The sequence below is a fragment of the Martes martes genome (assembly GCF_963455335.1).
Source record: "Martes martes genome assembly, chromosome: 2".
NCBI lineage: Eukaryota > Metazoa > Chordata > Mammalia > Carnivora > Mustelidae > Martes > Martes martes.
The window spans coordinates 90,867,261-90,890,692 of record NC_137889.1 but is presented as its reverse complement, the minus strand read 5'-3'; the positions used below and the strand labels follow the sequence as shown (position 1 = coordinate 90,890,692).

The 23,432-nt window shown below is 37.5% G+C and overlaps 1 pseudogene across 1 annotated transcript; it reads right to left on the bottom strand.

Moving 5' to 3' along the window:
- Window positions 1-10,039: 10,039 nt before the first annotated feature.
- On the bottom strand, window positions 10,040-10,502 carry LOC308339203 (large ribosomal subunit protein uL23-like; annotated as a pseudogene). The gene has a single exon. The product of its transcript is annotated as a large ribosomal subunit protein uL23-like (transcript).
- Between the last annotated feature and the right edge of the window lie 12,930 nt (window positions 10,503-23,432).

Below are 23,432 nucleotides of genomic sequence, written 5' to 3'. Positions count from 1 at the left end.
GGAATTCCCATCATTCCGGGAGTACCTGTATATACCACATGAAGATTATAATATAATGTGACTTTAAAATGTGTTTACAGAGAATATATATAAGTGTGCTGTTAAAGTAAATTGTTTGGCCTTTGCTGTATCCACTCAGTTACTGTTTGCTGCCAAAATGTGAGAAAATATCTTCTATTCCTCCTACATATTGTGCAAGTGTTAAAAAAGTTGTCCATTTCTAGTACCATATAATTCACCACTTCCCTTGTCTACTTTTTAAGAATCAGTATAAAGAAAACAATACCTTAGGATAAGGACTGCATATACATATATGTGTTTTTACTGAAAATTGGGCCCTTGCAGCCATGTGTGGGCCTCGACCGGTCTGATTTACTCATCGTCTACAATGCTGCCATGGAAATGATGCTGTTTACTCTCTCCTGCTTTGTCCTGAGTGGTATTTGAGAAATGAGGCCTGTGAATTTCCCTTTGTGATAACAGGGTGAACTCAGCAGTATCTTGGATAAATGAGCTGACCATCTTGTCCCCACCCCTGTTTTGTCTACACAGTGAATCAGAAGTCTTGTCTGTGTCTGCTTCAGTGTTTGCTATTTTATATTGATATCTGAGCATTTTGTTTTCTGTTAGCAATGTTCTTTGATGCTGTGTGTGGCCCTTTTGGTTGAATCTCTCCAAATGTGGGTCAGCTGCTGCCACCTGGCAAGTAACAGGTGATACACTGAATCTCCTGTCCATTCTTGTAACTATATCCTTCTTAATGAAATTCTGCAACTGGCTGAGTAATTACAACCATCATCTGTGCAGACACATGGGCTTAAGGATGTCTACAAAATTTTAGACATTTTTGCAAAAGGGTAAAAATATAGTCTTGTAAATACTGAAACATTTCCATGAACTTTATCCTACTCTTGGGGGAAAAAATTTTCTCCTTGGCTACAGAAATAAGATAAACTTGATTTGTGATGACCAAGGACATAAATGAAGATGGATTGAGGTGGAAAAAATCTGTCTCACAAGTAATCAGTGACATCTGCCAGAGGTCATTACAGCTACTCTTAACTGTGAACATTCACCAGCTAAACTACTTACTTGCCACAACCAAATAACCTCTCTCAAAGTAAATCCAGTATATCTGTATATACATGTAAATAGAAAAAACAAAAAGAATCCTGAAAAATTACTGTCGACTATCAGTTAAATCAAGGTGATGATAATTGTAAAGAACATTTAAATCACCATGGGCCTTGGTGAAATGACCTTGGAGGCCAGAATGGTGCAACAAGATGTTATTCACAAGTTTGGTGGTTTTTCTTTTTTTTTTTTAAGACCCAGATATCTCAGATACTCATCTTGAGAATAAAGACTGTTGAAAATGAAATTAAAGCCAAGCAATAATGTGCCAAAAAGAGGCAGTTAATACCAGCAAGTGCATCTATATGGGCACTCCATCCTAGAATATGGTTTGCTCCATGAAGACTGACTGTAACCCACAGGATAAAATAAGCGAAGGCATAACTTCTGCTTTCTTGCTAGAAATACTTGTTTAGGAGCTCCATTACAGAGGTACGGCACCAGTGAGCATTAGTAGGGATACGGTCGACATCTCTGTCTTAGTTCTAGCAAAGACAAAAAGGAGCCAAAAAGTCTTGCCAGCTTAGAATTCAAGACAGCTCCAAACCGAAACTTCATTGAAACGGAGAGGTTAGACACATAGTAATCACTCTTCCTGGATATTTGGGTGTAGAAAAGCAATTCACTTAACTCTGCCTAGAGGATTACCAGCCTTAGCTATGAAAAAAATGGGTTCCAAATGTAAAATAACTAAAACATGAGTACTCAACTTCAAAAGGGGCCTCAAATAATGCCTTACAGAAAATGGTGTTTCAGATGGGCGTTTCTAAGTACTAATCCTTCATCAAGTCTTCTTTCAGTTCAAGCTCAGAATCGATTGGCTGCAAACCTGTAGGAATAAGTCACATATTTTACACTTCAGAAAAAGATTCTGATGACCAGTCAGCATGGTGATAATTATTATTAGAAATACCCTAGTGATTTAAGTGTGCTAAGGAGAAAAAAATGGGAGAGAAGTGCTAACTTCCTTCTTGATCTCTTATGATGTGGGGATGTCATCCATTTATTTGCAGGGTGAAAATTATAGCTTCTTTTTGACGTTGCGGCTAGCATTACTCTTTGTTACTTTAAAAAATTGAAGTGTCTATTCTTTAACAAAGCTTTTAAGCACGTAAATAATTTTTTTCTGATTTATATCATTGCTTTAATATCATCTAAAGACTACATATAGAGCAAACTGTGCTGAATGGGTAGAAGGGGCATACCCATTTTTATCAGGATCTGCTCATGATTTTAGTTGAGATTCCTTAGCATTTATTTTAGGCCACATCTTTTTTTTTTTTTTTTAAAGATTTTATTTATTTATTTGACAGAGAGAGATCACAAGTAGGCAGAGAGGTAGGCAGAGAGAGAGAGAGGGAAGCAGGCTCCCTGCTGAGCAGAGAGCCCGATGCGGGACTCGATCCCAGGACCCTGAAATCATGACCTGAGCCGAAGGCAGTGGCTTAACCCACTGAGCCACCCAGGCGCCCCTATTTTAGGCCACATCTTTGAGAAAATTGTTTTTCATAATGTTTTTCCATCACCTCTTGAAACGATGTTGGTAAATCCGAAGACAGCAGTATTATAGTCACACTCCGCCATCCCTAGAGGAAAGGAGAGACTAATTTTTGTTTTCAGGACATCTGGAGATAGCTTTTCCTGACCCTGAGGTCAACAGGGCCTGAAAACTCAAGAAAGAAATATACTAATAATTACTAAATTTCCAAATGTACTTATCTCTGCTGTACTAACGTGTGAACAGTATGTTGTGCATAATACTGTAGCTGGTCGTGGTGCGTCCATACATTTTGTAAGTGTGTACAGTCTGTGAGTGGTTGGTTTTCTCTTTTTATGTGTAGAAAAAAAAATCACATGCTGTGTCCCATTTCAAAACCCAGTTCTGCCATCAAGTAGGCACATGTACAAACATGAATAAAGCCAACAGAAGTGTGTGTATGTATGTATTCAGTAACAGAATTTGTCCTTTCATTTTTGAAGGTCAGAAAGGGCTGTTTTGTTTGTTTGTTTCTTTTAATCATCTCTGAGAGTCGATAACGTACTTATCTCAAAGGCTGAATACATTGGCTGTACACTGGCATGTTACTAAATATGCCGGCTTAATTAACCGTGCCATTTGTCACAGGTAAGGTCAGTTCTTTGACCACTGGGATGATTTACATTCCTCACACATCCTCTCTGTGTTAAGTGTGTGACTAGGATGTACATACTATGGGTGTGATTGTGTACATACCTTGTATGAATTATCTAAATCCTCAAGGAGTCGTAGGAAAGCAGGAAAAAGAAACAGTTGTTCAAAAGCCTTAAAAGGGCTAATCAATGAGTATTTTCATTTTCTACACATAAAAATGTATACATGGCATAACTGTAAATAGCTTACACACCTATATATATATATACACACACACACACACACACACACACAAATGCATTTTATTCATACTGTTAATATCTAAAATCACAAAACAACTAATTGGAAACTGCATCTTTCCATGACTGTTCTGTTTTACATACATTAATATTGAATCAAATAACTCCCCATTAAATGGTGTTCTACTCCCAGGTAGCAGATTTGGTGCTTCAGAAAGCTGAGCCTCACTATGAAAATCTAGTCAGTGTCTTACTCAGGCATAGACTGGTACCTGAGCAGCTTCAAAGGTTTGATGCTACTGTTCAAGCACCTAATTTTATATCTGGTAAAGACAAACACGAGGGAAAATTAATGTTTTGTAGGCTCCATTTGTACATTTATTTGCACAGGCTGGTAAAAGCCCTACCTTTTCTTGGAGAACCGTCCCTAGATTTCAAAACAGTGTATAATCATTCAAAGTGGAAAATGATTGTAGGCATTCTGTTGAGATTGGCAAAACAATGTTTAGCAACACCAAAGAGAAGTCAGAGTAAAATTTTTTAAAAAACTGCAGACGATGTTGGTAGGATAATAGAATATGAACAATCAGGAGTTCCTTAAATGAACTCAAATAAGTTACTATTATTGATAACAGGCAATGCTGTGTGAACTAGATAACGAGATGAGACATTAGCCAGGAAACATCAACACTGGACATTTGTCAATTTACCACAATTCCAGTTGGTGAACTGATGTTTGAGTTTCTCTCATTTTTTCTAAAAGGAAATACTCTATTAGAGATCAAAAACCCTGATCTGGTTCCTAAAATCTAATCAAATTTGACCCTGATTCCCTGACACTAAAAATTTGTTGGCTGGGTATTAGGTTGAAGATCGAAATGGATATAGGAGAGTTCCCGTTAATAGAGAATTCTGTGTGGCAAAGTGCAAAAATAACCACTTCTCAGTAGAAAGTTAATATTTAATACAAATCTATGTTTTAGAGAATGAATGTGCCATCTTTATATCATAGATAAAAATAAAAGGTTAACCAATAATAACACAATTATAACTGTAGCTGACTGTGTTTTTTAACTGCTAAAAACATACTTGTTTATAAGAACAGGATACCTAAAATCTTCATGTTTGTCAATATTTCCTATTGCTTAAAAGATAAATTCCTGTAATTATTTTGGAGTATGTGTATTAATTTAAATGCCACCCAGAAAAACTATATAGCTGTCAATGTGAAAATCATTTATGTGTATAAATGCTCAACTGAGAAAGACCAAAAGTATAATGTTAAATCTCTGAAGAAACAGTAATATTCAAAGTGAATTCCACTTATGAATGTATCAATATTAGAATCTAAATCTATGTCTTTTCATGATGTCTATATATGAAAGTCATAAAATGGTTTAATCAAGAAAGCCCCCATCCTCCAGGAATTGACCTACAAATAAAATTTCATTTCCTAGGAAAAAGATGGAATCTTAAGATTTATATAAGGATAAATCAAGATTTTGTAATTATATACACTTTTGTTCTCATTTTGGATTTGATTTTTGAATGAAAGAAGGGAGGAAATTCAATGGATGACTTAGTTTTACCCTGAAAAAATTTTAAGTATGATTTTTTTTGCATTTCATTTTCCATAATAAACATAATATAGATTAAAATTTACTGACTTTTTTTTGTTATTGTTTTTGCCACTGCTGTCAAAAATGTTCTTTTAGCTCTGGATGTTTAGAATCAACTGATTTTCAACAGGATGCACATCTTTTAGAAATCTGCAGCGGAGCTGAAAGTATTTACAATGAAAGTCTTTATCCCCCCCTCCCCCTTTAATTAAAATAGAATCCGCCTACAATCAACAACACCTGCAGGTCATCAGAAGCAGTGATTTTTTCCTGCTCTTGACTTAGCGCGTGCGCGTGCGTGAGTGCGTGCGCGTGCGTAGGTACTTCTGATCTTTCTTGGTGACAGTGATGAGAGCTCAATATTCGTGGAAACTTACAAGAGGGGGTGGAGGTACAGGGCGCATCTGCTCTTGCGGCAGCATGGAGCACCTATAACGAGGCTGACACCGTCTTACAACTAGACGTAGCTGCCTCTTGCCCAGAGCCACCCAGGAACGTGCTATGTAATTCCAGGCTTTCTGCTTACTCCCCCCTAAATAAGTTGGGTTCCTGCAGTCTAAGTTCCTAGAAGACAGAAAGCCCAGCCACATCCTCCAATCTAGCTTAACCATCATTAAACCTTAACACTATACTTAGATCCCTTCGTGCCTCCTTGAATCTATCTTTACCAAGGAACTGTAGAGTGGGAGAGATAGAGGATCTATGAACCTCAACTCTCAGAAAACGATTTAATAAATTTTCTATGAACTTTAAACAATGATTGTTTTCAAAAGCTCCAACTACTCTGTGGGTATAGATATATACACTATTTTGGCCTAAAATAGGGCTGCTATGATGTAAGTCTGGTATATATAGACATTCCTTCTTGGCAAAATTAAAGCCCATACATCTCCAAAGATCAAGGACTACTTGGGGAAAAGTTAGACCACACAAAGTTCCTCAGAGGGGCCGAGAGAATTTGTCTTCTGCCAGTAGCTGTTTCTGTCCCACCAACCAGGTATTTGTGTCATTAGGTGCCATTTCCAGCCAACTGTTCTCACCCACCCACATCTTTAATGCTGAGTGGTGAACACAAGAGCAGCCTTCTTAGCATAGTCTGGCTTCACTGGACTGATTGTGAACTCAAGATACCTCTTGTTTCCTGTGAAGAATCTGCCTTTGCAAACCACATAGGATCACATTCAGTCTACCACGTTCTTAATGAACTCATACATGCCAACATTGTTGAGTTTTCCTCAATGCCATCCTAGACCATCAGTCAGCCAACGCACAGAGTTCTAAAATCTTTAGGCCCTTAGAACTATCTTAATGTTCCATAGACAGTTTTTCTAAATATATCACAGAGGACTAACATAGTTGAAATTCAAATTGTCAGGATGGAAGCTAAAAGTGCTCGAAAGATTTCTGGTGGGAGTATTGGCATCTCAGGGATGATTATCTCCCTACATCTTTTTTGGAGTCCCACTTGACACCTCTCAATCAAACCGCACAGAAACCTTGCCTGCCATTAAAAAAAAAAAAACCAACCTAAGCGGAATGTCATTGTCCAAGATATTATAGGTGTTTAGAAGCAAGATAAGATTTCTTAAAGGGCTAGAAAGTATTTGCCTGTCAGCTATAGCTATATTTTTTTTTTTTTTAAGATTTTATTTATTTATTTGACAGAGAGAAACACAGCAAAAGAGGGAGCACAACCCGGGAGAGTGGGAGAGAGAGAAGCAGGCTTCTTGCTGAGCAGGGAGCCCAATATGGGCTCCATGCAGGCTCGATCCCAGGACCTTAGAATCATGACCTGAGCAGAAGACAGACACTTAACTGACTGAGCCACCCAGGAGCCCCTATCTATGTTCTTTTTTGCCCGAAGTCAATACAAAGAATAATAGCTATGTGCCATTCTGCTGGTCACTTTCACATAGGTCTTCACTCTTGGGAGGCATTGCAGGTAAATAAATGCACACTGTTTTCCAGTCAATTATTTTTCAGATTAGATACATGAGACATATAAATTGGATGTTCAAAGGGATATAGTGGTAAATACCCAGGCTTAGAACCAGGAAATCTGGTTTCAAATTTCAGCTTTAAGGCTAAATTCCTTGGCCAAGTCATTTAGTCTTTGTGAGGCTCAGTGTGTTCATCTGTAAATTGAGGGTAGCAGTAGATACTTGGCAAAATTGCATGGATCGAATAACATAGGCAAAACAACTGAAAGGAAATAAAATAAAATAAAATGAAAATAAATAAATAAATAAATAAATAAATAAAACCTTTACCAACTAGAAGAAAATGGCAAAAATGCCAGCCTTTTTACATTGAATGATAAAGTTGAAGCAAAGAAGAAAGCCTTTTTACATTAAATGATAAAGTTGAAGCAAAGAAAGAAAACTGGGAGAAGGGGAAGGAACTCCCATTTGGTTTTTTGGGTTTTTTTTTTGTTGTTGTTGTTGTTTTTTAATGAGGATAATACATTCAAGCATTGAGAGTTGCCAGATCTTTAAGATTTAGGAAAAGATTTCTGATGCAGTTTAACTTTCTCACACTAGAAACGATTTTTAAAATAGAAAGTTAAATGCTAATAAAAATATTACCAATTCCAAAAAGGAAGGAAAAGGGAAACCTTTGGTAAGTTTACACTAAAATTTAACACTTAGATAACTAAGATTCCATATGCAAATTAAGTCATGTGTCTAACAAAGTACTAGAATCTAGAAAAATAGGAGGAGCATCTCCAAATCAGTTACAAAAAGGTGAACAAGACAACAGAGAGATTTGTCAAACTCTCTAGGCAAGCATCATAAATGTATGAAAATATGCCCAACGGCACTAACAAATCTCTGTCCCCCACAGCTGAATGCTGTTGGAGGAAACCCGCCAAATGCCTGGGGGCTGAGTTAGGAGCTTTATGTCCAAGAGCTGGAAGATAGTACCTCAGCCTGCACTAGGAGATCAGCAAGTTGGAGATCCCCGGCGATGTGTGTAGGTGAGTGAAGAAGGGAGGGAAGGAGTGTGTGCACTTGAGCCGGCACACACACATTTAAAGGAAAAGGAGAGACAGGAGAGGGAGGGTTCTCTAATCTCCAGACAGCTCAGGAGAGAGGTTAGATGTAAACACCTGCCAGGGTGTGCCACACTAAGGACCTTCTCAGGTCCACCCTTGTTTCTCTCTCTCTCCCTGGTCTTCAACCAGATTATTTGGCAGAATTAGAATCTCAAAGGGGTGGAAGGAAACAAGAATCCCAGGCACGAACCCCTTCTTCATACGGATCTGTGGGGCTGACAAAAGGAGAACTTTAAATTACAAACAAAATAAGGATGACTCCATGAGACTGGGCATTTTAAATTTCAGTTAAGACTGCATTTACAATTTGGAGTTACCTGTACCTGCTGAATCTAGGTGGGGTCCCCCAAAAGTGAAATAAACGATGTCACTAGTAATGACCTTGCCACCTGACACGAAGATTTGTGTGAACAGAAAATACTGCTTGTAGCAGGAAAGTCGCAGGTGATTCCACTTTGATTTATTCGGGCCCACGGTGGTAGACAACATTCCAGGACGATCCTCAAAACCCTTGGCCCCCTGATGTACACATGCCTTCCCTCCGTGATTCAGTCAATCACTGGTGTGAAGTGGCTTTATAAATGTAGTTCAGGTCCCAAAACCCTTGACCTTAAAATAGATTATCTTCATGCAGCAGAATCACATGAGCCCTTTAAAAGGGGAGTTTTCCTCCAGCTCGTCCGGGAAGTCAGAGAGACCCACTCCAGCACGCCTGTAAGGAAACAAGAATTCTGTGTTGCCAACCTCAAATGGAGGCCACATGGCAAGGAACTGCGGACACCTTGTAGGAGCTGAGAGAAGTCTCCAGCTGGTAGCCGGAAGAGAAACAGCTCCTCGGCTCTACAGCTACAAGGAAATCAATTCTGCCAGCAACCAGGGAGCGCGGGCAGAGAAGCCCCACGCTCAGGTGAACACCACAGCCCTTCTCCAGCACCTTGATTCCTGTCAGGCAAGCCCCACATCGGGATCCCGGAGAATCCAGAAATGCCGCACCCATAGGTCTGAGCACAGAAATTGTGAGGTGACAAACACGCACTGCTTACATTCACTGACTTTCTGGTGATTTCGTTACCCAGCAAGAGAAAACGAATACAGCCCCCAGTGAGGGATTCAAAATTGCCAAAGATCAACCTTGCAGACAAGAATTCGTTTCTATGCTGCCCGAACCGGGACACACGAACCCTTTCACCCTGAAGAATCACTTTTCCTGAAACGTCAGGTGGGAGTTTTAGTGGGTAAGTACTTCTGTCACTTGAATGTTGGAGCAAACATAAATGCACATAGATGTGCCGGAGATCTGCCGTTTGCTCTCGTCCACCGCCTTCAGCCTTCCGCGTCCTCTGTGTGCACTTACCAGCTGACTTGCGGAGACCCCAGGCCCCCTTGCCGTGCTGCCATGCCCATTGCTTCCCCCGTCAGAGGTGCAGGCTGGAGATGGGTGGCAGCGAGGAGTAAGGTTGGGACATTTATGTCCCGGATACCCCTCCTTGGGTGCTTTGTGTTGTCTGCATCGTGTTCCACAAAGCCAGAACCCCTACTGGGCACATCTTCCCACTAGGCTGGGTTGTGGTTACTCCAACTTTCCTGGACTCCTCAGGCCTTGGAGTGACATACATGACCCCAACCTGTCACTAGACCCATGGTACTACTTTATGATTGCCCTAAAACCTACCTACACCTTTATATACAAGCTCTTCATAAAATTCTTCTCAATTACCCAGTTTGAAAATGCCAGGTGTTTCCTACCAGAATGCAATTGGTACAGGAGTCAAAGGACACATTCACCTTTTTTATTTTTATTATTTTCATTATTTTTTTATCATGAAAAAACTGTTTTTAGATTTAGCCAGCTGGACTCAGCTTAGATGATCCCAATTTTGTTGGCAACATCCAAAGCATCATAGTTAGGGGCCAGTCGAACACATGCCTTCTTCTCTCCATCAGGCCTGATCAAGATGTTGACCTTGGCTACATTAATGTCATAGAGCTTCTTCACAGCCTGTTTGATCTGCTGCTTGTTGGCCTTAACATCCACAATAAATGCAAGCGTGTTGTTGTCTTCTATTTTCTTCATGGCTGACTCAGTAGTAGGGGGACCTTGATGATGGCACAGTGATGAAGCTTGTTTCTCCTGGGGGCGCTCTTCCGAGGGTATTTTGGGCTGCCTTCCGAGACGCAGTCTTGGGTCGTCGGAACTTAGGTGATGTGCGGATCTTTTTTTTGTGACTGTGGACGCCTTTCAGCACCGCTTTCTTGGCTTTCAAAGCCTTTGCTTTGGCTTCGGCTTTGGGAGGGGCAGGGGCTTCCTTACCTTTCTGTGCCATCTTTGTAAAAGGGATTTACAAGTGGATGCCTGGGTGGCTCAGTGGGTTAAAGCCTCTGCCTTTGGCTCAGGTCATGATCCCAGAGTCCTGGGATCAAGCCCTGCATCGGGCTCTCTGTTCGGCAGGGAGCCTGCTTCCCCCCTCTCTCTCTCTGCCTGCCTCTCTGCCTACTTGTGATTCCTCTGTCTCTCTGTGTCAAATAAATAAACATTCACCATTTTTAAATGATAAAACATGAGATTTCAGATAAATTTCTCTCTTTGGGCTGGCTTCTTCTAGCTATACCCCTTCAGCTTCGGGTATTACTGCTTTATTACTCTCACTACCTTCAGAGATGGTACTCTAATCTGAAAAACATTTCCTGGTTAAGTAATATGGATCATATGCATATAATATTTTCTTTACTGTATGATACAGTGTCATTTTCAGTAAAAGAGAAGCCTTCTGGTATGAAATAGGCTGGGATAGGTTTTACAAGATGTCTCCAGGTTCAGTATTTATCTCAAGGCTTTTAGGATAAACATTTGAAGATATCATAGACTCAATTTCCCCACTCACAAAATGGGATAGTTGGAATTATTTGGCCATTACTCACAATTAAATTTGTATATAAATGATTATACCTTCGTATTCTAGACTGTTTCTATCAATAATAATAACTAAGGTATATGTTTCCTATATACTAGTCATTATTCTGAGTTTCTTATATACACTATCTACTGCTCTTTACAGTACCCCTATGATGTCAGCATTACTATTTACCTTTCCATTTTACACATGAAAGCTGAAGTGCAGAGAGGTTAATTACATATAGCTAGTTAGTGGTGGCAGCATGACTGAAGGCCATTCAAGCCCGGTGTCATCATCTATTTACCTAACTAGTTCACTATGACTGCTTTACTGTACATGACATGCTAATGACAGGATATGGGATACTACTTCAATAAAGCTTAATGGTTTTCTCATTGCAACCTAACTCATTCTTCCATTAGCCCTTAGGAAGTTTTTTTAACTCTGCTACTGGAAAATTTTTTGCTGCATCACTAATAAAGTAACAAATCTTCCCACATCAAGGGTGGAGTATTAAAAAAGGGAAACAATTACTTCTAGAAGAAAACGATTTACTCAAATATATCTCCTCTAAATAGCATAATGGGAGGAAGGAAGAAAAAATAAGTTATGTTATCAAAATATCAATTTTCTTTTTTCTTTTTTTTTAAAGATTTTATTTATTGAGAGAGAGAGAGAGAAAGAGAGAGACAGCATGAGCAGGGTGAGGGACAGAGGGAGAGAGAAGCAGACTCCGCTGAGCAGGGAGCCCAACTCTGGACTCAGTCCCAGGACCCTGGGATCAGGACCCGAGCTAAAGACAGACACTTAACCGACTGAGCCACCCAGGTGTCCCAAAATATCCATTTTCTTTTCAAATCTCATATTCACAACAACAATTAGTTGTACACCAAGTCTGCGAAAAAATAAGAATACTTACTGAAACTATAAAATTTCTTATCCTTTTCAGGGGACAAAAAAGATCTCAGTGTATGAAGGCATTATTTTATGTCACCTGAAATACTGTTGTACAAATTAACTAAAAGCTGTTTCTTGTTTGGGGGGAGTTTGTTTGTTTTACTGGACAGTATTCTTAATGTTGGGTTCTGCAGAATGCTCTGCAATGCATCATCATTTTCACTATTTTAGTAATAATATACATATTAACTTAAACGTTTATGGAGTGTTATAAAGATAGTACTTTGCAAATTAACTTATTAGGTCTGTCCACATCTACAACAGGTTATTAAACTGTTTCGCAGAGGAAAAATGTGAGGTTCATATAGAGGAAATGTTTACCCATAAACAGAATTATATGTCACAGACGATGAATATTATTTGTTTTGTTATGAGCCTGTGATTTACTTGAAATTGATATTCTCAAGTTCAAAACTTAATAATATACTATATTATATATACCATTCTGGAAGTGAGAATTTTCACTTTATTATGGAGTCCTATGTTTCCTTATTGATCTTTGCTCTAGTTTTTCTATTCATTATTGAAAGTGGGGTATTGATGTTTCTAAATATTATTATGGAACTATCAGTTTTACCATTTTTCTTCATATATTTTGGACTGCTTTATTATACACATATACATTTATTATTGTTATATCTTCCTGATGAATTTTTCAATTTCTCAGTATATAATGTCCTTCTTTATCACTTTAATTTTTTTGAAGTATAGTTGACACACAATTAGTCTCAGGTGTACCACACAGTAATTCTACAAGTTTGTATGTTCTGCTATGTTCACAAGTGGAGCTACCATCTATCACCATATAACAACATTACCTTACCATTGACTATATCCCCGATGCTTGTACCTTTCATCTCCATGACTTACACATTCCATAACTGGAAGCCTGTACCTCCCACTACCTTTTACCCGTTTTGCCCATCCCACCTTCTACCCTCTGGCAACCACTAGTTTATTCTCTGTGTTTATGGGTCTGCTTCTACTTTTTTGTTTTGTGTGTTTTGTTTTGTTTTGTTTTGTTTTAGATTCCACAAGTAAGTGAAATCATAGAGTATTTGCCCGTCTCTGTCCCACTTATTTCACTTGGCATAATACCCTGTAGATCCATTCATGTTGTCACAAGTGACAAGACTTCACTCTTTTTTATGGCTGAGTAGTAGTCTATTGTATATATACACTACATCTTCTTTATCCTTTTATCTCAATGGACACATAGGTTGCTTCCACACATTGGCTATTGTAATAATGCTGCAGTGAACATTAAGGTGCAAATATCTCTTTGAACTGGTGTTTTCATTTTCTTCAGATAAATACCCAGAAGTGGAATTGCTGGATCATATGGTATTTCTATTTTTAATTTTGGGGGGGGAACCTCAATACTGGTAGCAGCAATCAACATCCCCAGCAACAACATACAATGTTTCCCTTTCTTTAACGTCCTAGCCCACTCCCGTCATTTTTTGTCTTTTTGATTAGTCAGTCTAATCGATGTAAGGTGATATCTCATTGTGGTTTTGATTTGTTTTCCAAGACGATTAGTGAAACTGATCATCTTTTCATGTCCCTAGGCCATCCGTGTGTGATCTTTGGGAAAATGTTTGTTCAAACCCTTGTATTTATTGTTTTGTTTTTTTACTTTTTTGTTGTTGTTTGTTGTTGTTTTAATTTTTTTTCAATTTTTTATGGGGTGGTTTGGATTTTTTTTTTAATTATGTGAGTTTTTTATATGCTTTAGATATTAACCCCTTCTTGGATGTATGATTTGCAAATATCTTCTCCCATTCAATAGACTGTCTTTTAATTTTGTTGACAGTTGCTATTTCTGTGCAAAAGCTTTTTACTTTGTAAACCCCATATAATCCCATTTATTTATTTTAGCTTTTCCTGCCCTTGCCTGAGGAGATTGAGCCAAAAATATATTATTCAATCTATATTATCAGAGTTTACTGCCTGTTTTCTTCTAGAAGTTTTATGGTTTCAGGTCTTATATTCAAGTCCTTACCATTTTGAATTTAATTTTGTGTATGGTATAGGATAGTGATCCAGTTTCTTTTTTTTTTTTTTTTTTAAGATTTTATCTATTTGAGATAGAGTGAGAGAGAGTGCAAAAGTGGGGGCGGGGTGGGGGGGAGGTAGAAGGAGAGGGAGAAACAGGTTTTCCCCTGAGCAGGGAGGCTGCTGCAGGGCCTGATCCTAGGACTCTGGGATCATGACCTGAGCTGAAGGCAGACACTTAACCAGCTGAGCCACCCAGGCACCCCTCCAGTTTTATTTTTTAGCATGTAACTGTCCAGTTTTCCCACCACAATTTATTGAACAACCTTCTTTTCTCCATTGTATTTTCTTGCCTACTTTGTCATAGATTAATTGACCATTTATGCATAGGTTTATTTCTGGGCTCTCTATTCCATTCAGTCAAGTGTCTGCTTTCCTACCAGTACCATACTGGTTTGATGACTATAGCTTTGTAGTATAGTCTGAATTCAGGGAGCCTGATACCTCCTGCTTTGTTCTTTCTCAAGATTGCTTTGGCTATTTAGGGACTTTTGTGGTTCCATAGAAATTTTAGGGTTTTTTTTCTAGTTCTGTGAAAAATACCATTGGTATTTTGAGGGGAATTGCATTGAACATGTAGGTTGCTTTGCGTAGTAAGGACACTTTAGCAATATTCTTCCAATCTATGAGCATGGTTTATGTTTCCATTTATTTGTGTCATTTCACTTTCTTTCATTAATGTCTTAAGGTTTTCAGAGTACAAGTCTTTCACCTCCTTGGTTAAATTTATTCCTAGGTATTTTACTCTTTTTGATGCAGTTATAAATGGGTTTTTTCCCCCTTGATTTCTTTCCTGGTACCTTATTATTAGTGTACAGAAATGCAATGAATTTGTTTTGCATCCTATAACTTTACTGAATTCATTTATTAGATTTAACAGTTTTTTGGTAGAATCTTTAGGGTTTTCTAAATATAGTATCATGTCATCTGCAAATAGCAACAGTTTTACTTCTTTCTTTTCAATTTGGATCCATTTTATTTATTTATTTTTCTTGTCTAATTTCTGTGGCAAGGACTTTCTAATACTATGTTGAATAAAAGTGGCAAAAGTGGGATCCCTGTCTTTATCCTTTGTTTGGCTATGTGATGTGTCACACTGATTAATACACAGATGTTGAAATATCCTTGCATCCCTGGAATAAATCCTACTTGATCATGATGAATGACCCTTTTAATCTATTTTTGAATAGAGTTTGCTAATATTTTGTAGAGGATTTCTGCAACTATGTTCATCAGTGCAAATACTGGCCTATAATTTTCTTTTTTGTGTGGTACCTTCATCTGGTTTTGGTATCATCTTGTTTGGGACTCTGTGTTTCCTGGACCTGGATGTCCGTTTTCTTCTTCAGATTAGGGAAGTTTTCAGTCTATTATTTATTCAAATAAGTTTTCTCCTTCTTTTTCCATCACTTCTCCTCCTGGGACTTCTATTATGAGAATGTTAGTACACTTAATGTTTTTCTAGAAGTCCCTTAAGCTATCCTCACTTTATTATTTTTCTCATTGCTGTTCTAATTGGGTGATTTTTACTATCCTGTCTTCCAGAATCATGGATTTATTCTTTTGTTCATCTAATCTGCTATTGATTCCCTCTAGTGTGCTTTTCATTTATTTATTCTATTCTTCTAATCTTCTGATTGGTTCTTTTCAATATTTTCTATCTCTTTGTTGAAGTTCTCACTGTGTTCCTCCATTCATCTCCCAAGTCCAGTGAGCATCTTTGTGATTATTAACTTAGAAATACTTAATCAAGTAAATTACTTCTTTCCATTTTATTATGGTCTTTTTCTGGGGTTTTATCTTGTTCTTTTGCTTGGAACATATTCCTTTGTCTCCTCATAATGTTTGACTTTCTGCATTTGTTTCTATGAATTCAGCAGAATAACCACCTCTCCCAGTCTTGAAGAAGTGGACTTCTATAGGCTCATCCCCTGTGTAGCCTGCATGAGCCTGGCAGCTTTGGCAAGGCAACTCGAACTGCAGTGGGCATAGGTTAGGGGGTCCCCGGGCATGCTGTACTGGGCCTACCCTGGCAGGGTGGCTGGAGCCAAAACAGATGTGGCTTGGAGAGGATCTAGAACCCACTAGAACCCACTACCACCACCTTGGTGGGACAACTGGGTCCAGAGCAAATATAGACTGAATGTGTCCCAAAGCATGCTACTCCAATGGTGCCCTGACGGGAGGGCTGGAGCTAGAATGATCTTGGGCAGGGTGGACTAGGGCACCTGTGCTATCAAGGTGAAGGGGGAACTAAAAATAGTGTTTACCAGCACCTCCAAGCCCAGAGAGAAATCTAACAGTTCTCCATCCATTTGGCAGATACTCTAGGGTTAATAAATGGTTTTCCTTCACTTATAACCTAGCTGCCCTTTAGACCGCTGTTTTTTCAGTGTGCCTCAAGGCAGGCAAGTCTATGTGTGGGCCCATCAGTGATATCCCTCCCTACTACATGTTGTAGCATTAGGGTTGGGGTTCCAACCATTACTGTGTCTCCATCTCTTCTCCTTTTCATGTGGGCCCTCTGTTGTTCGTCATGCAGAAGCTGTTGAATCAGCCTTTGGTTCTTTCTAAGAAGGACTTGCTCCATATGGAGGTGTAGATTTAGTGTGTCTGTGGGAGGAGGTGAGTGCATGGTCTTCCTACACCACCGTCTTGGATCCGCTTCCCTGAAAGTTATTTCTTATCTCTTGTAGAAATGGGGATTGCTGGGGCGCCTGGGTGGCTCAGTGGGTTAAAGCCTCTGCCTTCGGCTCAGGTCATGTCTCAGGGTCCTGGAATCAAGCCCCACATCGGGCTCTCTGCTCAGCAGATAGCCAGCTTCCAACTCTCTCCCTGCGTGCTTCTCTGCCTACTTGTAATCTCTGTCTTTCAAATAAATAAATAAAATCTTTAAAAAAAAAAAAAGAAAAGAAAAGAAATGGGATTGCTTTCTACCCTCAATAGTATTTTAATAATTAATTATAAAATTTTTATGAACTTTGTAAGTGTAACTCATAAAATATATGAACAAGCCTTGAGCATACTTTAAGAAAATTAAAAAAAATGATTAGAAGGTATAAATTTTTAAATTATAACTTCCTTTATGAAAGAACTAAAGCTTGGTGTAAATTTTTCCCCTTTTAAGGTGAAATGCTCATCTAAAGATAGTAATCCTCATAATATTGGCTAGATATATGGACCGAGATACTTAGTCATTCTGAATTTATATGTAATGTAATCACTTACTTTTGAGAAGGTTTTAGATTTATCTTCCAAGGAGTTACATTGTAATAAAACATGTTTGTGGATAAAGAATGAAAGGAAGCACAGACACAGTATATTTATGCTTCCTCTCAGAAAAATAATAGAAATTCTAGAAAAATAAGCACAGACACAGATGACTTGGCAGATAAATTCTCAATTTATCTGCTTTTTTATCTGTAAAAGCAGATACAGATTATATCTACTTCTGAGAACTTTATAGGACATACCAACTCTGCCTCTAATTGGGAGAATTTTTCTACACTAGGTCAAATGTCAAACGGAATCTTAATCTTAGAACCTAAAATAGATTCAAGCAAAATGACATCAAAAGAACCACGCTTTCATTCAGTAGACATAAATGAAGCATCCGCACCAAGCACATATGTGACATGTAGGTGTTAGAAACATGAATGATCCACAGATCTTACGGTTCAGAGGTTCCCAGATAGGCAAACCATAAAACACCACAGTACATATAAATCAACAACAACAACAATAACAAACCAACACACACAAAAAAGCAATTATCCGTTACTATAGGAGCTCAGAAGATGAACTGCTAACCCCTGCTTATAGAGCTCAGTCAAGAAGATAAAAAATAAAAACAGGAAAAGACAGCAGATAAAATGTTAGACTGTGTATTTGCCTTCCGGTGTGTATAGAATATCATGTATTACAATGTCACACATTATTTGCCACTAGATACATAATATATCATATTGGTAATATGTATGGTAATATGGTAATATGTATGGTAATATGAAAATAACATACCATATTGGTAATATGGTATATTTTATATATATATAAAATATATATATATTTTATATATATAATTATATATATTTTATATATATATAAAATATACCATATTAATATTATAATATTAATTAATATAATATTAATTTATTTTATATATAAATAAAATATTTTTAAATATTTTATATACATATACATATACATGTGTATATAAAATATAAAAATATATATTTATATATATAAAATATACCATATTAATATTATAATATTAATTAATATAATATAATATTATAATATAAATATAACATATTTATATTTATATATAAATATAAATATATATAAATATAAATATATAAATATATATATTTATATATAAATATAAATATAATTTATATAAATATAAATAATATAATATTAATTAATATAATATTAATATTATAATAAATATATTATATATAATATATATAAAATATACCATATGGTATAAAATATACCATTATATATAATATATATTATATTATATATAGTATATATAGTATATTATATATGGTATATTATATATGTATAATATATGTATAATATATATAATATATAGGTATATATATGGTATATATATGGTATATTATATATATAATATATGGTATATTGTGGTGTGTATATATACCATATATATAATATACCATATTTTATATATATATGGTATATATAATATACCAAATTGGTAAATTTTAATGTGCTTTTTTTAGTCACACATTAATTGGTGAGATCTAATAGTTTTAAGTGATAGTACCACAAGAAATTATTGTGTGAACATTGAAAAGAAAAATAGTATCACATATATTGTATAAAATGTGTATATATAAAATATGAAGTGGCAATGCACAATGACTTACGACATGAAGAGACAGCTGAAATTTCATTATGCAAAGCTCCTAAATTATGTTTAGAAGCAGTAGTTGAGGAAGACTTATCTGGCCCAAAATAATACCTAAGTGTTTCCTTTTTTTTTTTTTTCCCTGTGAAATATATGGTACCTATTGTTTTCTTTCACTTTTACCTGTTCTGTTTGAGATCTCTGGAACATAAGTATAACAATGAATGCCAGATGTTAGTACAGGATTACAAAAATGACCTACCAGTGTTTATTAATACAAAAGCAATAAATCACATGATGTTCTTGAGTGAAGAAACCATGCAGGTCAGCACAAAATTGGTGTGAAACAGAAGTGTGTACTTTCATTGTGCTCAGCTTTAGGGCTCTCCAATATAATTTACCCCAAGGTGCTCAGTATGCCCCCTAGGAATTACAGGACCTGCTCAGTATGCCAGCTGTCCACACACAGCCATCAAGAATATGGTATGTGAAGATTTACGGCAGGAGCAATTTAATGACTATGCTCATGTATTAAAAGACACCAGTGCATGTCAGCAGCCTGTTCAGATGACAGGGCTTCTCACTGTCTATGTCTTTCTTGTTGATGACCCTCAAAACTGGGAGTTTCGAAGAAGCAACAGGAATAAATAAAAAATTATGCCATTAATTGAAAACTCTCTAACACATTCTTTCAAGTTCTTGAGAGACATCACAGTTGTTTTCTGACCTTGAACTAAATGGTCATCGTTTGCACAATCCTATATCATGATGCCTATCTCATGTGTTTCACATTTTAGTCACTGAGAAAGACAAGGTTACTGTAGTCTGGGTTTTCTTTCTCAGTCTTTTCTTCTGCTCTTGGGATATTGGAGAGGCTTCAAAATGAAAATTCTCTCAGTTTAATTTAAAAGGGCTAGGGAGGAGCAAACCTCCTCTTCTCACTATTTGACTAATCTGTGGATTTCAGAGAGTTTTTGCCCTCATAACATGAATAGGATTAATACCAAAGTCCTTTGAGCTCCTATGCTACCTACAGTGTGAATTGGCTCCTCAAAAATATTGGAGATTTTAGCTATTATTACCACTCCTCTCTCAATACCCCTTATACCCAGACACACAACTCCTGTATTCTTCCAGGAGAGAGAGAGAGAGAGAAATAAATTGCATCCTTTTTATGATTTAGGGTTAGAAATCACATAACATCCCTTTTGAGATAATCCATTAATCGAGGCGGTCGTAAACAAACCCTGCTCAGATTCAAGGAGAGAAGGGAGCATAAACCCCATGGAGAGGAGTGCCAACCACTTTGTAAGAAAAGCAGGAGACTGAATATAATTTATAATCTGTCACACCCTCCATCCAAGGCATGGAGGGCCCAGTCCATAGAAATACAATGGCCTTTCTCTCCTACTCAAGGGTAGGAAAAATAGTCATATTCATCCTCTTACAAGAATAGACAAAATGTTTCCTCTAAAAAAATGTAAAATTGTATTATTTATAACCAGCTGGAAGTATATAAACTTGTTTCTGCCAAATCCATTAATGGGGATCTTTAAACTGAGGTTAATGTTAGGAGTTGTCAGGGTTAGGATATAGATTGTAGACTCAAGTTTCTAATTGGATTATTGTGATTCTGTGATTTGTAAGAGATATATACAGTTCAGCCATGGACAACATGGGTTTGAACTGCTTGGATCCACTTACACACGCATTTTTTTCAATAAATACAGTACAATACTGAAACTTATTTTCTCTAATGAATTTTTAAATAGCATTTTTTTCTCTATTTCTCTATTTCATGTAACATGCAAAATATGACTAATTGACTGTTTATCTTATCAGTAAACCTGGTCAATAGTACACTATTGGTAGTTAATTTTCTGGGGAGTCAAAATTATATGCAGATCGACACCCCTAGCCCCCAGTATTATACAGTGGTCAACTGTATTTTGTCTTCACCCTATTCCTGAGACACAGCTCCTAAAACCCTCAAAATTTCCTAAGGGATGAGAGATATAAGGGTTTCTTTTTTATGTTTATGAGGACTTTCAGACCCAACTTGTAAGGCCAGGGGATCCAACCATGTGATTAGAGAGTTGAAACTTTCAGTCCCACCCCCTGACCTCTTGAGAAGGAAGAGGGTCTAGAATTTGGATTACTTGTCAGTGGCCACTGATATAATCAATCATGCTTAAATAATGAAGCCTTCATAAAAATCCAAAAGGACAGTTCAGAGAGCTTTCAAGTTGGTGAACACAGAAAGTTCCAAGGAGAGTCATACACTGGAAAAGGGAATGAAATCCACCCTCTCCCCATACCTTTCTGTATGTATCTCTAACATCTGGTTGTTCCTGAATTGTATCTTTTTATAATAAACTGGTGAAGTAGTAAGTAAAATGTTTCTCTCAGTTCTGTGAGCCACTCCAGCAAACTAATCAAACCTAAGGAGAGAGTATTAGGAACCTCTGATCTGTAGCTAGTAGGTCAGAAGCACAGTTGACAAGCTGGACTTGTAATTCATAACTGAAAGGGGAAGGGGAGGGGCAGTCTTGTAGACTGAGCCCTTTAACCTGTGGGATCTGATGCTATCTGCAAATAGTGTCAGAATCGAGTTGAATTACAGAGCACTCAGCTGGAATCCCAGTTGCTTGGTGACATAGGGAACAGCCTCCATGAGGGCACACAGGGGAACTGGGTGTAGAACCCTTGAGATATATTATGACTTGGAACCAAGTTGTAATATCAGTAACTAGTAACTTTATATCTGTCCTGAAAGTATGTCAAGAAATGAATAACATTTAAATGTACCCAGTTAAAAATGCAATAGTTAAGGCTTTATGATAAACTGCTTGGCAGTTTATTGGGAGGTGAGTCTCTTGAATTAATTTCCCTTTAGAATCAGAAAAAAGTTTGAACAATTTGTCTAAAATACACACAAAATTCAAATAAGAGAAAGAAACAGCATTTAATTGAAATATGTAACATAATGATCTAAACCCTAATTACTGGTAAGAATAGCAAAAATCCCATTTTCTTATTTTTAAGTAAAAATTAATAGAGTTGTAGAGTATGGACTTAGGTAAATTGTTGTAGGGAAGGAAAAGTAACGTTCCCTCTACTTTTCTGAGTTCTTAGCTGAGACCCCTTTAGTAGTAGACAGATCAACAAGAAAAAAAAAGTTATTAACACATGTACCTCATGTGTACATGGGAGAAACCCAAGGGCAAATGAGTAATTCTCCAAGGTGACTTAAATTCAGATTTAAATATTGTTTTAATAAGAAAAGAAAAAGAGGGAAGTAGACTTTTTAGGGGAGAGCAAAGTTCCCTTAGAAGAATAGATGGGAAATCTGATAGTTCATAAGGAAGCTCGTTTGGGAGTACTATGGACTTCTTGTCTCCTCTCACATGATGAGACTCCTGGGAAGAGGCCACTGAGTCCCTTTCGGAAGACCTGTCTTTAGGCAAACAAGGAGAATCCTGAGAAAGCCTTTCCCTACATTTGCTGTTTTTCAAGGGCCTACAGTTCAAAATCATCAATATACTGAAAGTGACATATTTTGAAATAGCATATTCTGCTACCCTTCATTATCAAGAATCACAAGCAAAGTACTTTTTTAAATAAGTGCCTTCTGGGTGTTTGAAGTCTTCAGCAGGTAGGGTGCTTTATTCCCCCTCATACATTTTTAAAGATCTGTTAAATACTTAAAAATTTCCACCTTCAAACATCTCTATATTTTCCTCCCTTGCAAGACACTTCCAGTTAAACAACCGTACCTTCAGTCAGGCCTTTGTCTAAAACATATTGAAGTCTGAATGGACATATTCCAAATAGAGAGCTGATCAGACTTGAGGGAGGGAGGCAAAAGGAAAATCTCTACAGGTGGACCCTCAGTTCCGTGTCCTGCACAAGACAATGTAGCTAGATTTCCACTAAGATCCTCTTTGGAATTTGGGGACCCCAATGAACATCTTTTTCCCTCTCTACAGATTAGGGAATACCCCACCCCCCTACATGAGAGGGAGCTATCCTTCACCCCATCCTGGGACTCCAGAGTTAGCTCAACTTGGCAGTGAAAGCCAAGGAATGAAGCCAAGAGCAGCTTGAGAAAAAAAGAGACTGTGACTGCCCTCTGTTGGAAAGCCCTGCATGACCGGCCTCTCTGAGACTCGGTACCTCCCAGAGGCCAGTTCCCCACCATTCTCCCTCAGCCAACTAAACCCATAAATATTTCCTCTAGGCTAGTTGCTATTCTCTACTCTCCCTGTCCCAACTTGCCACCATGCTTGTTCTCCCAAGATCTGTACTGCAGCTTCTTAAGCAGCGCTAAGTAAGGAAACCTTGGAATTCCTGCTTTCCCCACTTACTAATCTCGATGACCTTCTGCCACAAGCCCACTCCATCTCACCTTCCCCCACCTCCATCCAAAACAACAAAATACTTCATCTTTACAGCTGAGTTGAGTG